The sequence below is a fragment of the Giraffa tippelskirchi genome, chromosome 5 (assembly GCF_054371585.1).
Source record: "Giraffa tippelskirchi isolate mGirTip1 chromosome 5, T2T-mGirTip1v1.2.pri, whole genome shotgun sequence".
In the NCBI taxonomy this organism is placed as follows: domain Eukaryota; kingdom Metazoa; phylum Chordata; class Mammalia; order Artiodactyla; family Giraffidae; genus Giraffa; species Giraffa tippelskirchi.
The window spans coordinates 87,297,451-87,310,500 of NC_137279.1; the positions used below are offsets into that span (position 1 = coordinate 87,297,451).

General features: G+C 64.6%; 7 non-coding genes across 7 annotated transcripts; 2 read left to right on the forward strand and 5 right to left on the reverse strand.

Moving 5' to 3' along the window:
* Positions 1 to 1,677: 1,677 nt before the first annotated feature.
* On the reverse strand, positions 1,678 to 1,749 carry TRNAE-CUC (transfer RNA glutamic acid (anticodon CUC)). Its single transcript has one exon. It is a non-coding gene; the product is annotated as a tRNA-Glu (tRNA).
* Positions 1,750 to 2,051: 302 nt separating this feature from the next.
* On the reverse strand, positions 2,052 to 2,123 carry TRNAG-UCC (transfer RNA glycine (anticodon UCC)). Its single transcript has one exon. It is a non-coding gene; the product is annotated as a tRNA-Gly (tRNA).
* A 755-nt stretch (positions 2,124 to 2,878) lies between these two features.
* Positions 2,879 to 2,950, reverse strand: TRNAD-GUC (transfer RNA aspartic acid (anticodon GUC)). Its single transcript has one exon. It is a non-coding gene; the product is annotated as a tRNA-Asp (tRNA).
* A 543-nt stretch (positions 2,951 to 3,493) lies between these two features.
* Positions 3,494 to 3,576, forward strand: TRNAL-CAG (transfer RNA leucine (anticodon CAG)). Its single transcript has one exon. It is a non-coding gene; the product is annotated as a tRNA-Leu (tRNA).
* A 1,419-nt stretch (positions 3,577 to 4,995) lies between these two features.
* On the forward strand, positions 4,996 to 5,066 carry TRNAG-GCC (transfer RNA glycine (anticodon GCC)). The gene has a single exon. It is a non-coding gene; the product is annotated as a tRNA-Gly (tRNA).
* A 7,059-nt stretch (positions 5,067 to 12,125) lies between these two features.
* Positions 12,126 to 12,197, reverse strand: TRNAE-CUC (transfer RNA glutamic acid (anticodon CUC)). The gene has a single exon. It is a non-coding gene; the product is annotated as a tRNA-Glu (tRNA).
* Positions 12,198 to 12,491: 294 nt separating this feature from the next.
* Positions 12,492 to 12,563, reverse strand: TRNAG-UCC (transfer RNA glycine (anticodon UCC)). The gene has a single exon. It is a non-coding gene; the product is annotated as a tRNA-Gly (tRNA).
* Between the last annotated feature and the right edge of the window lie 487 nt (positions 12,564 to 13,050).

Below are 13,050 nucleotides of genomic sequence, written 5' to 3' on the forward strand. Positions count from 1 at the left end.
TCCCGGCAATCTTGATTCCAGCTTGTGTTTCTTCCAGCCCAGCGTTTCTCATGATGTCCTCTGCATAGAAGTTAAATAAGCAGGGTGACAACGTACAGCCTTGACGTACTCCTTTTCCTATTTGGAACCAGTCTGTTGTTCCATGTCCAGTTCTAACTGTTGCTTCCTGACCTGCATACAGGTTTCTCAAGAGACAGGTCAGATGGTCTGGTATTCCCATCTCTTTCAGAATTTTCCACAGTGTATTGTGATCCACACAGTCAAAGGCTTTGGCATCGTCAATAAAGCAGAAATAGATGTTTTTCTGGAACGCTCTTGCTTTTTCGATGATCCAGCGGATATTGGCAAGTTGATCTCTGGTTCCTCTGCCCTTTCTAAAACCAGCTTGAACATCTGGAAGTTCACGGTTCACGTATTGCTGAAGCCTGACTTCATCTTGGGGGGCTCCCAAATCACTGCAGACGGTGGCTGCGGCCGTGAAATGTAAACGACGTTCGCTCCTTGGGAGAGAAACTATGACCAAAACTAGACAGCATATTGAAAAGCAGAGACGTGACTCTGCGAGGCGGCTCCCTCTTGGGAAAGCTACGGGTTCTCCAGTAGTCCACGTACAGATGTGAGAGTTGGAGTATAAAGAAGCTGAGCGCCGGAGAATAGATGCTTTTGAAGTGCGGTGTTGGAGAAGACTCTTGAGAGTCCCTTGGACTGCCGGGAGCTCGAACCAGTGAATCGTAGGGGAAATCAGTCCTGAATATTCATTGGAAGGACTGATGCTGAAGCTGAAACTCCCATCCTCTGGCCACCCGATGCGAAGGACTGACTCACTGCAAAAGCCCCTGATGGAAGGCAGGAGGAGACGGGGACGACACGCCAGAAGATGAGGTGGTTGGATGGCATCACCGACTGGACGGACACGAGTTTGAGTGAGCTCCGGGAGTTGGTGATGGACAGGGAGGCCTGGGCTGCTGCAGTGCACTGAGCGACTGAACTGGTACTGATGCCTCCCGGGCGCCGTGGTCCGCCTCCCAGAGCCCACTCAAGACCAGAACCCTCTCGGAGTCAGCAGCGCCGCACGGGGGTCACAGGCAGCCCGGGACCGGGCGCGCAATGGCCGAGCCGCCCAGAGAGGGGCTGGCATGAGGGACATGGGAAGGGAGGCGCGACCGCGGCCACCGGCCCCACTCCCAGAGGCAGATCCCCCTCGCTCACCTTCGGCTGTGGCCACCGCCACCGCCACCGCCACCGCCACCGCCACCGCCACCGCCGCTGCCGGCCGGCGCGGGCGCCCACCGCAGCCCCCTCCCCTCCCCCCCACCCTCCCCCACCCCGCCTCCTTCCCACCACCAACAGCAGGAGAACCAGCACAAGGCCGGGAGCATCACCGCCGCCGCCTCCAGGGGCACCAGCCGCAGCCCCTCACGGGGGAGGGAGGCCGGGGATGGGAGGCCTCAGGCGGGTCGTGGTGGAAGCGGTGCGCGGTTGCCACCGAGACCAAAAGGTTTGCCCCCGGGGACGCCGTGGCGGGGGGGCCCTGCATCCTGCTTGGGCTGGAGGTGCAGGTGCCCGGGGGCCTCTGTCGCAGCGCTGGGGCCCGCGGAGCCAGCGTAGGCTAAAAGGGTGGAAAGGTCCGGCGGCGAGGAGATCGGGAGGTGGCAGGCGGAGAGGAAGAAGAAAGGCTTCCCTGACCGGGAATCGAACCCGGGCCGCGGCGGTGAGAGCGCCGAATCCTAACCACTAGACCACCAGGGAGCGCCGGGACTCGGCCCTCGCCTGCTCCCGCTGAACCCAGCGCCTCCATGCCACCTTGGTGCCCACACCCGGCCTCCGCAAGTCCAGCCGCCCGCCCGCCCGCCCGCCCGCCCGCCCTCCCTGTCAGTCCGCCTGCCCTAGCGTGCGTCTTGTTTTCGGCACCCTCAAAACACTGTCCCTCGCCGCCGGCTTCTCGCGCCCACGCCAAAAGCCGCGGGCCAGCTGGCTCCCTGCTCCAAGCGCTCTCTCCCCCGAACGCCCCTGCCGGGAGGGCGCTGCAACTCAGCAAAAGGTCGGCCCGCTGCGTTGGCCGGGAATCGAACCCGGGTCAACTGCTTGGAAGGCAGCTATGCTCACCACTATACCACCAACGCTGCACAGCCCGGGCCGCCGCCAGACGCCGGCCCCGGGCTCGCCCCAGCACACTCCTGCCGCCGCCGCCGCCGCCGCATCCCTGCCCCGACGCCCCGTCAGCCGGCGGCTCTGCGCCGCCGCCGGCGCTCCCAGCAGCCGCGCGGCGCCCCATCTGCGCCAGCGCTACGCAGCAGCCGGGGTCCACCGGCGTGCCCGCCCCGGGGCGCCGCTCCCGCGCCCTTGCGGCCCTCCGGCCCTTCGCTCCCCGCCGCGGCCCGCGGACGCCTCCGCCCTCACCCCCGGGGGGCAAGGCGGGGCACGCAGCTCGCAGCTGCCAGCACCCAGCTGGCCAAAGCCCTTCTCCACCGGGCGCTGGGCGACGCCACTTGCCACGACGACAGGGGCACACGGGACCCACGCGCCTGCACGCCTCCCGGCGCTGTGCCGCGCCGCGCCGCGGGGGCGTCGCGAGCCTAGGAGCCCACTGCGGCAGCCACTGTGGGCGGGCGGGCCGCAAGATCCGGCTATGGTCGGGCAAGGCCGTGGGGTCGCCAAGGAGGCCCTGGCTCCGCCGTGGCGACCGAGCGCCCGGCGACGACCAAGGGCTCGGGCTGGAGGGCTGCACGGCTCGAGGGGGTCGACGGTCGGTAGACCGGGCCCCGCCGTGGGCGGCGCCCCGGCGCCTCGCCCAAAGGCGGAGGGAGGAGACGAAGGGCCCTTGGGGGCCAGGCGGCGGGCCAGAGAGCGACCGCGGCCACCAAAAAGGGTGTGTTGCCTCCCCGTCGGGGAATCGAACCCCGGTCTCCCGCGTGACAGGCGGGGATACTCACCACTATACTAACGAGGACGGCGGCGACCGCCCTGCCGCCCGGCCGCTCTCGGGCTCTCGGGCTGCCTGCCGACGCCTCCCCCTGCCCGCCACGGGCCCCGACCCGACCGCACACCAAACCAGCCGCCTCAGTCAGAGCGGCAGCCCCCGACCCCGACAGGGACGCGGACCCGGGGGACACGGGAAACTCCTAGCGCGCGCCGCCTCTTGCCTGCAACGCGGCCATTCCGCCGGGAGAAGGGGGCCCGAGAAGGCACGCGAGGCTGCGAGGACACGGTGGGCGCGCCGCCGGCCCGCGTCTGGCGAGGACAGGCGCGGGTGGGTAGGGGCCGGCACGCCAAGGGTCCGGCTGGGTCCGGGGCCAGGCGTGGGCGAGGGCGCGACCGGCGGCGGAGCCAGGCGCCTCGGCCGGCCGCCGCGCGCCGGCTCCGTCGCTCACGCACACCAGACGGCCGCCCGCCTGCCTGGCGCGGCGCACCGCGCGTCCCGCCAAGGGCGCCGGGGCTCGCGCCGCGTCGGGTCCCAGCCAGGCGAGCGGCCACGCGCCCGCCCAGGCCCGCCGTCAGGATGGCCGAGCGGTCTAAGGCGCTGCGTTCAGGTCGCAGTCTCCCCTGGAGGCGTGGGTTCGAATCCCACTCCTGACAAGCCAGCCTTTTGGCCCGCCCGACAAACGCGCCCGTCCTCCCCGCGCCACTGCCGTTCTCCACACACGCCCTCCCCGCCACCTGCAGCCCACACCAGGAACCTTCAGTCCTTCTCAGCGCATCTGTCCTCCCCAGCTGGCTGCGCCTGCAGCTGCCGGTTTTCCTGCCTCCCCGCCTCCCCGCCTCCCCTTCGCCCACCCTCGCCCATCCCCCCACTCCCACTCCCACTCCCACGGCCCCGCTCCACCCCGCCCCCGTCCGCGCCGACGCACGCAGCCCCGCGGCGGGTGGCAAGCCCTCCTCGCTTCGCCAGCGCTCCGACTTCTGCCTGGTGAACGGCCAAGTCGCTCTCGCAGCCTTGCTTCCCCGTCCGCCCCGGGCAGCTCTCCCTCCGGCCGGCACCCTGTCGTCCGCGCCCGCCCGGCCGCCCCGCCTGTGCTCCCCAGCCACACCGAGGCGGCCGAGCCCCCGCCTTGGCCGCCTGGGGTGCTGCGTGCCCTCGAGGCTTCACCGCCTTGCGGCCTTGGCCGGGCCACACCTGCCTGCCTCCCGCCCGGGACGCGTGCCACCCAGCCTTCCTGCTGGCCAGCCAACACCGGCCCTCCGTGCACGAGTCCGTCCCGGGAAGGGTGCTCCGCTGGGGAGTGAGCGGAAGCCCTGCGTGCCCGTCCACCCCACCCACAGGCGCCCGGCCCGCGCCCCCGACCTCGGCGCCACCGCGCCCGTTCCCGGGGAAAGCCGCTGCCCGGGCCGGAGCCAGGCTCGCCCTGGCGCGCTCGCTGCCTCAGCCTGCAGTCGCCGAGCCAGGAGCCGCTCTGCCAAAGGGCCCCTCCTCACCACCACCAATCCGTCAGAGCCGGACCCCTCGGGAGCGCAGGAGCCAGGGTGTCACACGCCTTTGCGTCCTTGGGCCTGAGCGCCGCTCTGCGCGTCGCGCTCCCACGCTCGCGCATCCGGCACGGCCCGAGCCCGGAGTCCCGGCCCCCGCCCGCTCTCGCACGCCCCACCCCGCCCCGGCCGGAAAGCCAGCCCGCCAGAGGGACTTTGGGTCGGGACTCCGCGGTCGCTGAGAGGAACGTCGGTGCGCGGCCGCAGCGACCACGCAGCGCCTGCCCTGACAGGGATCCCCGCGCCGGCCAGACGGCGTCGGCTCGCGGGCCCCTCGGGCGGCACCGACAGCGTCGCGGCGGCCGTGGTCGGCGCAGAAGGCGCGGGAGCCGCGTCCCGAGTGGGCCGGCGTCCCGCCGCCCGGGGGTCCCTCGAGGGCTCGCGCCCCGGGGTCCTGCACGCGCCCGGATCCTGGCTTTCAGGTCGCCCGCCCGATGGAGCAGAGAGATGCCCACGGGCGAGCAGTGAGCAGTGACGGGCGGGTGGCGGCCAGCGCCTCTGGGGCAGCGGCGGGCGGCGGCGGCCACCGGTGCATGGGTGGTTCAGTGGTAGAATTCTCGCCTGCCACGCGGGAGGCCCGGGTTCGATTCCCGGCCCATGCAGCCACTGCGTCCCCTTTTGGTCCCGCAGGGCAGCCCCAGGGCCCAGCTAGGTCTGCCCACTGAAACGCGCTCAAGGCAGGGCTCCTGCAACCGCTGGCTGCTCCCTGCCGCCAGCTGCCTCTCCCGCGCGGACGGCCCCCCACCCCACACACTCTCGGCCCTGCTGCCGAGGCTCCGTGGCCCCAAACCCCGCAGGCTCAGCCGCCCGTGCGCCCAGATACCTCCCCTGTGTTTACTCGCTTCCTCACCCGGACCCAGCCGGTGGCTCAGGGATTTCACTGGAAGGAATACCCCACCGCTGGCGCCCAGCCGCCTCCCCTCTTCACCTTTCCTCACGTCTCCAAGCTCCCTGGCTCACTCTCCCCACACTCCGAAAATCAATCACACTACGTTTGCACAGCCAGGGGCAAGGAAGTTGCCGCATCTGGCAAGGATACCTCCCTTTTCCCGGGAGGGTCCCTGGAGCATCGCCTTGCAGGAGGAGTTGCAAAGAAGTCCACCAGCTCCCGGCGGACTGTACTCTCGATTCATCTTTTGTCCCTGGGCAGAGAGAGGTTTCCACCAGCAACGCCCTCACCAGCTCAAACACCACCCCCTCCCCTGAAACCCTCTTGCCCGCCTCAGCTCAGCATCAGCCCTGCCCCAAGAGCACCACCACCTCAGCCTGCACCTTCACCATCGCCCTACTCCGCCAACCGGGCCCATCGCCCCCCCACCCTGCTCCCCCCGCCCCACCCCCATCTCCCCCATCCCCAACACCCGCCGCAGGCCCCGTTCCTCCCTCAGCCATGGCAAATCCTGCTCTTGTCAAGGAACCTGCCTTTGCTTTTGTCCCACTGGACTGCCTTCCCCCGTCCCACCCCCACCCCCACCCCCACCCCCACCCCCACCCCCACCCCCGGCCTGCTCCTTTTTCTGCTTCTTCCAACACAGGTGGAACTGATTTACATCCCTGGGTTAGTTTCAGGTGCACAGCAAAGTGATTCAGTCCCCTGTTCTCTTTCAGGTGATTTTGCATTGTAGCTGAAGGCGAGATTCGAATACAGTTCGCATGCTACACAGTAAAGCTTTGTTGCTTACCTACTGTACCTATAGGATGTCCTATCTCTCCATCCGACTCCAACTTTCCTCCCTCCCCTGCCTTTCCCCTTGGGTAGCCCGGTGTACGGTTTCTCCAAACCGTCTGAACGTCGGTTTCCCCTTTGCACGTGGATTCCTTTGTGTTAGTTGTTAGGTTCCACAAAGCTTTGTCCCTCTCCACCCGACTCACTTCACCAAGTGGACTCTTGCGTGGGTCCATCTGGCGTTGGGGCCCACGGCAAAGGCTGCTCCTTCTTGATGGCTGCGTCATATTCCACGGGACAGATACGCCTCATCTTCTTGTGCCAGCCACCTGCCGACGGGCACTTGGGCGTATCCCATGTCCCGGCTACGGCATAGAGGGCTGCGATGACCCTGGGGGATGCCTGCATCTCTACCCATTAGGGCTTTGGTCTTCTCCCGATGGGTACCCAGCATTGGGTTTGCTGGGTCATATGGGAAGCTCTTCTTCTTCCTATCGTTGGACCGACCCTCGACGGACTGACTTCCATGTAGTAGCAGATGCTGTTCTGGAAGGGTAGGATACTGGATCTTATTCCCTGTGGTATCCTGTGTATCCTTGTGGCTCCTCTCCTTTCTATGCAGTCCTACTACGGTATATCCGTGGAGCCCAGCTCCTCATTCATCCCTCCGGCCCTGACTTTGCCCTTGGGAAGCCCCAAGTTGCTTTCCTGTGGCTGGGTGTCTGTCGCTGTTTGGCACAGGGATTAAGGTGTACAACACTTTAGAATCCACCCATCTGTGCCCTTCTCTGTGTCTTCCCTCACCGAGGGTAATAGTCTGCAGCTCCGGCCGCTGTTGCTGCCAGTGACACTATTTGTCTCTTGTGGACGGCTCAGAGACACCCCATTCTCTGCCTTTCTCTGGTACTGCATCTTCGTGGGTGAGCCGTTGGTGACGGACACTAGGGTTCTCTCCTCGCCTCGGCTGTGGCGCACGGTGCTGCAGTGACCGTGGGGTTTGCACGTGTCTTGCCGAATCCAGAGCTGCGGCTTTCACGGATATGTACCCAGGGTTGGGATCGTGATAGCTCACCTGTTTCCGGCTTACTCAGTTACCTATCGATTTAGCTTAATTTTTAAACCTTCCTCCAATGTCGTAGTGGCGGCTGTGGGAGAAGTACAGTGGGTTTCCAATAGTGTGCTCATGTCCGACGGACTGCAAAGCGGTTCTGTTTCCCATGTACAGATTTCAGATTTCCTACGTGTTTTCAGACTCTTTTCCGTTGGAGGTTATTACAGGATACTGACTCTTAGTCCCTGCGTTGAACTGGATAAGCTTGTGGCTTCTCCCTTTACACATGGTCCTGCGGATCTGTTCGTTGCAGCTCCACAGCCATCCCTCCACCGCTGCCTTACCGCTTGCGTTACCCTACGGTGGTTTTCTTTGGGAGTCGGTTTCTCTTCGGCAAATAGGTTCGTGTCGTATTAGTTTACACATTCCACATGCGTTTGTCCAACTCGGTCTGACTTTCTTCACCGAGTGTCAAGAGTCTCTAGGTCCATCGTGGCTTTTGACAAGTGGCAATGCTTCCCTTCTTTCTTTATGACCGAGTGATATGTCCATGCTCCATCTATGCCACATCTTCTTGTGCCCGCCATTTGTGGATGGGCACTGGGGCTTGTTCCACGTCTCGGCTGTGGCAAATACTGCTGCTACATACATGGCGGTGTAGGGACCTTTAGATCTCTCCGAGTTTGGTACTCTGCAGGTATGTACCCTGGAGGGGGTGTGCTCGGTCATATGGGAGCTCTCCTCGGTCCTCACGAAATCTCGGCCACCCCCGCTCCCTACCACCACACCCCATCCCACCCTGACCCCCAGCAATGTCACACCCGAGACTGGACATTTGCTCCTGATGAGTGGTGACTTTGGGCTCTGGGGCGGTACGGTGGGCCCAGGCCTTTCAGCCCGGGTCTGGCCCCTGTCTGGCACTCCGTTGCTGTCGTTCGCTTGCCTGCGTCCCAGCCACCGCCCAGAGCCCCAGCCCACCGCTGAGCCTGAGCACCCTGCACCACCACGCAGCAGTGTGGCACGCACGCTGACACGCCACCCCGCCCGAATGGAGCCCCCCCCCCACTGTCACCGCCTGCCATCTGCCTTTCCTGCCACCCTCCAGGCTCGGCCCCATCTACCCGCCACCAAGCCCCTGGAGCCCCGGCCCATCTCTCACACGTCCTTGTCCTTCCCTGCCCTGCCCCGGTGTCCCCCAGTGCGGGCCTCCCTCCGGCTCCTCCGACCCACCCATACCGCACGCCCACCCCTAACGCAGATCTGTCCCAGCCTCACACATGTGCCTGGCATGGCGTCGCCACCGCCCCCATGCTTCTGCAGAGGCCCCGCTCCAGTGGCCTGCCGATCTTTCTTTCGGCCAGGTCCCCGCCAGCCCCACGCCTCCCCCTTCCCGCCGGCACTCCGCGCAGACGCCCCGCCCAAGCACCCCTGGGCCTGCCTCCCAGCACCCGGCTCGCCACCGCCCCCTCTCCCTGCCATCGTTCTGCCCCATTCCCTGATCCACGTGGGGCGGCCACCAACCATGGCCCCAAGCGCCTTCGGCCCGCACTCTCAGCCATGCACGCTGGCGCCCAAGGCCCCGGCAGGGGCGTCGAGGAAACCTCCTGCGGCGACGGCAAGCACACGTCGGGCCACGGGGGATCCACTGCCACAGGGGAATCGGCTCTGTCCCATCGCGCCCGAGTGTGCCGCCCTCGCCGCACGTTGGTGCGCTTCATCGGCCGTCCACTTCCCCTCCCCGCGAAGGACACGGTCCTTGAACAGACGAGACATCCTTTGCTGACACACCAGCCCAAGATCTGGCGGAGAGGAGGCTGCGGTGGGCGATTACCCTCGGGGAGAGTTCCTAGGGGAAGACGATGACAGGTTGGGGAGAGGGATGGAGTGGATCCTGGATAGACGGTTTGGAGAGAATGGGAAACTATAAGAGGTCATAACTAGGTGAGGGGTATGTGGAACAGGGCGCTCTGTGTGTGTGTGGGGGGGTGTGTGTGTGTGCATGCGCGCGCGAGCCCGAGTGCCCACCCTGGGTTAGGAGTGGGGGAGGGAGACCTGGGTACATCTTGCCTCACTCCGGTAGCACTGAGAGCTGTGGTCAGGCAAGGGAAATACCACGCCGGTTGGGGTGTCCACCCTGGCAGGCATCGCGGCCTCGAGCGCATCTGCCGCCTCCCGGCTGGTTGGCTAGGTTTTCCCGGCCGGCCCGCCCCGCCCGGATCTGCCTTCTCTCTCACTTCCACGGCTGCCGTGGTGTGACTCGCGGCACAGGTCCACATTCATCTTCACCCCTGTGCCTCCGGGGGAGCGAAGAAGAACGCAAGAGCCTCTTGATGAATGTGAAAGAGGAGAGTGAAAACGTTGGCTTACAACTCAGCATTCAGAAAACGAAGGTCGTGGCATCCGGTCCCATCACTTCATGGCAAATGGATGGGGACACAAGGGAACCCGGGAGAGACTTCATCTTGTTCAGTTCAGTTCAATCGCTCAGTCGTGTCCGACTCTTTGCGACTCCGTGAATTGCAGCACGCCAGGCCTCTCTGTCCATCACCAACTCCCGGAGTCTACCCAAACCCATGTCCATCGAGTCGGTGATGCCATCCAACCATCTCATCCTCTGTCGTCCCCTTCTCCTCCTGCCCTCCACCCTACCCAGCATTAGGGTCTTTTCCAATGAGCCAACTCTTCGCATGAGGTGGCCAAAGTACTGGAGCTTCAGCTTCAACATCAGTCCTTCCAGTGAACACCCAGGATTGATCTCCTTTAGGATGGACTGATTGGATCTCCTTGCGGTCCAAGGGACTCTCAAGAGTCTTCTCCAACAGCACAGTTCAAAAGCATCAATTCTGCGGCGCTCAGCTTTCTTCACCGTCCAACTCTCACATCCATACACGACCACCGGAAAAGCCATAGCCCTGACTAGACGGGCTTTTGTTGGCGAAGTAATGTCTCTGCTTTTCAGTACGCTATCTAGGTTGTCCATAACCTTCCTTCCAAGGAGTAAGCGTCTTTTAATTTCATGGCTGCAATCACCATCAGCAGTGATTTTGGAGCCCAAGAAAATGAAGTCTGACACTGTTTCCACTGTCTCCCCATCTATTTCCCATGAAGCGATGGGACCAGATGGCAAGATCTTAGTTTTCTGAACGTTGAGCTTTAAGCCAACTCTTTCACTCTCCTCTTTCACTTTCATCAAGAGGCTCTTTAGTTCTTCTTCACTTTCTGCCATAAGGGTGGTGTCATCTGCATATCTGAGGTTATCGATATTTCTCCCGGCAATCTTGATTCCAGCTTGTGTTTCTTCCAGCCCAGCGTTTCTCATGATGTCCTCTGCATAGAAGTTAAATAAGCAGGGTGACAACGTACAGCCTTGACGTACTCCTTTTCCTATTTGGAACCAGTCTGTTGTTCCATGTCCAGTTCTAACTGTTGCTTCCTGACCTGCATACAGGTTTCTCAAGAGACAGGTCAGATGGTCTGGTATTCCCATCTCTTTCAGAATTTTCCACAGTGTATTGTGATCCACACAGTCAAAGGCTTTGGCATCGTCAATAAAGCAGAAATAGATGTTTTTCTGGAACGCTCTTGCTTTTTCGATGATCCAGCGGATATTGGCAAGTTGATCTCTGGTTCCTCTGCCCTTTCTAAAACCAGCTTGAACATCTGGAAGTTCACGGTTCACGTATTGCTGAAGCCTGACTTCATCTTGGGGGGCTCCCAAATCACTGCAGACGGTGGCTGCGGCCGTGAAATGTAAACGACGTTCGCTCCTTGGGAGAGAAACTATGACCAAAACTAGACAGCATATTGAAAAGCAGAGACGTGACTCTGCGAGGCGGCTCCCTCTCGGGAAAGCTACGGGTTCTCCAGTAGTCCACGTACAGATGTGAGAGTTGGAGTATAAAGAAGCTGAGCGCCGGAGAATAGATGCTTTTGAAGTGCGGTGTTGGAGAAGACTCTTGAGAGTCCCTTGGACTGCCGGGAGCTCGAACCAGTGAATCGTAGGGGAAATCAGTCCTGAATATTCATTGGAAGGACTGATGCTGAAGCTGAAACTCCCATCCTCTGGCCACCCGATGCGAAGGACTGACTCACTGCAAAAGCCCCTGATGGAAGGCAGGAGGAGACGGGGACGACACGCCAGAAGATGAGGTGGTTGGATGGCATCACCGACTGGACGGACACGAGTTTGAGTGAGCTCCGGGAGTTGGTGATGGACAGGGAGGCCTGGGCTGCTGCAGTGCACTGAGCGACTGAACTGGTACTGATGCCTCCCGGGCGCCGTGGTCCGCCTCCCAGAGCCCACTCAAGACCAGAACCCTCTCGGAGTCAGCAGCGCCGCACGGGGGTCACAGGCAGCCCGGGACCGGGCGCGCAATGGCCGAGCCGCCCAGAGAGGGGCTGGCATGAGGGACATGGGAAGGGAGGCGCGACCGCGGCCACCGGCCCCACTCCCAGAGGCAGATCCCCCTCGCTCACCTTCGGCTGTGGCCACCGCCACCGCCACCGCCACCGCCACCGCCACCGCCACCGCCGCTGCCGGCCGGCGCGGGCGCCCACCGCAGCCCCCTCCCCTCCCCCCCACCCTCCCCCACCCCGCCTCCTTCCCACCACCAACAGCAGGAGAACCAGCACAAGGCCGGGAGCATCACCGCCGCCGCCTCCAGGGGCACCAGCCGCAGCCCCTCACGGGGGAGGGAGGCCGGGGATGGGAGGCCTCAGGCGGGTCGTGGTGGAAGCGGTGCGCGGTTGCCACCGAGACCAAAAGGTTTGCCCCCGGGGACGCCGTGGCGGGGGGGCCCTGCATCCTGCTTGGGCTGGAGGTGCAGGTGCCCGGGGGCCTCTGTCGCAGCGCTGGGGCCCGCGGAGCCAGCGTAGGCTAAAAGGGTGGAAAGGTCCGGCGGCGAGGAGATCGGGAGGTGGCAGGCGGAGAGGAAGAAGAAAGGCTTCCCTGACCGGGAATCGAACCCGGGCCGCGGCGGTGAGAGCGCCGAATCCTAACCACTAGACCACCAGGGAGCGCCGGGACTCGGCCCTCGCCTGCTCCCGCTGAACCCAGCGCCTCCATGCCACCTTGGTGCCCACACCCGGCCTCCGCAAGTCCAGCCGCCCGCCCGCCCGCCCGCCCTCCCTGTCAGTCCGCCTGCCCTAGCGTGCGTCTTGTTTTCGGCACCCTCAAAACACTGTCCCTCGCCGCCGGCTTCTCGCGCCCACGCCAAAAGCCGCGGGCCAGCTGGCTCCCTGCTCCAAGCGCTCTCTCCCCCGAACGCCCCTGCCGGGAGGGCGCTGCAACTCAGCAAAAGGTCGGCCCGCTGCGTTGGCCGGGAATCGAACCCGGGTCAACTGCTTGGAAGGCAGCTATGCTCACCACTATACCACCAACGCTGCACAGCCCGGGCCGCCGCCAGACGCCGGCCCCGGGCTCGCCCCAGCACACTCCTGCCGCCGCCGCCGCCGCCGCATCCCTGCCCCGACGCCCCGTCAGCCGGCGGCTCTGCGCCGCCGCCGGCGCTCCCAGCAGCCGCGCGGCGCCCCATCTGCGCCAGCGCTACGCAGCAGCCGGGGTCCACCGGCGTGCCCGCCCCGGGGCGCCGCTCCCGCGCCCTTGCGGCCCTCCGGCCCTTCGCTCCCCGCCGCGGCCCGCGGACGCCTCCGCCCTCACCCCCGGGGGGCAAGGCGGGGCACGCAGCTCGCAGCTGCCAGCACCCAGCTGGCCAAAGCCCTTCTCCACCGGGCGCTGGGCGACGCCACTTGCCACGACGACAGGGGCACACGGGACCCACGCGCCTGCACGCCTCCCGGCGCTGTGCCGCGCCGCGCCGCGGGGGCGTCGCGAGCCTAGGAGCCCACTGCGGCAGCCACTGTGGGCGGG